The sequence below is a fragment of the Eubalaena glacialis genome, chromosome 3 (assembly GCF_028564815.1).
Source record: "Eubalaena glacialis isolate mEubGla1 chromosome 3, mEubGla1.1.hap2.+ XY, whole genome shotgun sequence".
In the NCBI taxonomy this organism is placed as follows: domain Eukaryota; kingdom Metazoa; phylum Chordata; class Mammalia; order Artiodactyla; family Balaenidae; genus Eubalaena; species Eubalaena glacialis.
Window position 1 is genome coordinate 92,885,797 of NC_083718.1, and position 1,923 is coordinate 92,887,719.

General features: G+C 53.5%; 1 pseudogene; it reads right to left on the reverse strand.

Annotated features, from left to right (window-relative positions):
• Nucleotides 1-1,475: 1,475 nt before the first annotated feature.
• Nucleotides 1,476-1,575, reverse strand: LOC133089236 (U6 spliceosomal RNA; annotated as a pseudogene).
• Between the last annotated feature and the right edge of the window lie 348 nt (nt 1,576-1,923).

Consider the following 1,923-nt stretch of genomic DNA (forward strand, 5'->3'; position numbering starts at 1 on the left):
CTGCACTGGAGCTGCGCATCCCTGGGACTGACACCCGGGGGGATGCTCTCACGTTCGTCCACAGCATCCCGGCTCCCGGCCCCGCGCCCGCTCTGCTATCTTGCTCTGAACTTGCTCTGACTTCCGTTGCAGCAGCAGCTCCCGGAGGGTGGCATCTGGGCCCATGGATCGCCTAAGCCGAGGTTGCAGCCATGGGAACGTGTCCTGCCCACCCCGCCTGCCAGGGAGTGAGGGCAGCCCCTGCCTCCAGAGGCAATGGCCACTGTCTGTAGCTCGGGCTGAGGGGGACGCAGCCGGGAGGCCAGTGACGCTGGGCTGGGGCCTGTCCTCCCCTCTACCCCGGGTCTCGTGCTGCCGCTTCTGAAGTGCCAGGTGATCTCTTCCCTCCCACCCAGGCTGGGGCAGGCTCTTTCTGCATCTGAGCGGCTTCCTGGAGGGCGGAGATGGGGCAAACTCCTAGAGGTCAGCTTGGACTCGCCCACCTGTGCCCCTGCTCCCTACCCCCCGTTCCAGCTCCCCTGGAAAGGGCTCTGGAGTGGCCCCAAAAAGCATCTCAAAGGCCTTTCCCTGCAGGGAACCTCCGGGCAACTCTCTCCCACCCCCCCACCTCACACACACACTTGATGAAGAGGGTCCATTGGGTACAGGGGGCAAGAGTGCCTGAAGGGCCACTGAACATCCTGGGGCCTGGGAGCATTTGGATACACCTTGGGCCAGGATTTTGAGCAAGACTGAAATTTTGGTCATTTAATAATCCTGAGTGACTGGGAGGGACAGGTTGTAGGCAAGCAGGTGTGCCTGAACCTAGTGCTTTGCTGGGCACTTGGGGTGAGGAGGTGGGACAGACCCCGTGCTTGCCCTTGGGGAAGCGAGATGAAAGCCTGGCACAGCTCTAGGGCCAGGGCAGGATGAGGTGGGGTGTGTGTGTGTGTACGTGTGTGCGTGCATGTGTGTTGCAAGGACAGGTGTGGGAACGGAATTGCTGGGGGGAGGAGGAGACATGGAGAGGCCAGGCCAGCTTAGGGGCAAGCCCCCCGCTAGCTGGACACTCCCCTGTTCACTCTGTCACCTCGGGAGCAGGGCTCTGTAGGCTGCCAGCCCACTTTGCCACAGTGAAGCCTTAGTGGCCCACCCTCCTGTGCCCCTGAGGAGCCTTACTAGTTAATCACCATCTCTGTAGAGAGGAGCCATCTGTTTTTTTTTTTCTTTTTTTTTCCTTTTTAAAAATGAGGTAGAATTGACATACAACATTAGTTCCAGGTATGCAACAGAATGATTCAATATTTGTATATGTTGTAAAATGATCACCACAATAAATCTTTTTAATATCTGTCACCTTACATATTTACAGAGTTCTTTTCTTGTGATGACGACTCTTTAAGATTTACCCTCTTAGCAGCTTTCAAATGTGCAAACAGTATTATTAACTATAGTCGCCATGCTGTACGTTACATCCTCGTGACTTATTTATTTCAAAAAATATGGAACACTATCTGAATATGCGTGTCATCCGTGCCCAGGCTAATCTTCTCTGAATCGTTCTAATTTCACTATGTGTGCTCTCAAAGTGAGCACAGGAGCCTTCTTAAGGGGCCAGATCTCTTACTGCCCCACCCAGAAAAGTGCCTTCAGAGAAGAGACCCTTTTCTATTGTCCCAAGTTGTCTCTTCAGCCTATTCAGGGACCTCTCCAACACAAGCATCCTCTCATTGTTGTCCAGAATCCAGCTCTGAACTTCCAAAATGATGGAAATGTTCTCTATCTGCACCGCCCTAGGCAGCGGCTGCTAGTCACACGTGACCACCGAGCACTTCAAAGGTGGCTAGTGAAAACTTCTGTTGAATTTTCTTCAATTTAAATGTAGATGTAAGTAGTCACATGTGGCTAGTGGCTACCCTATTGGACAGTGTAGGAGGTGATGGA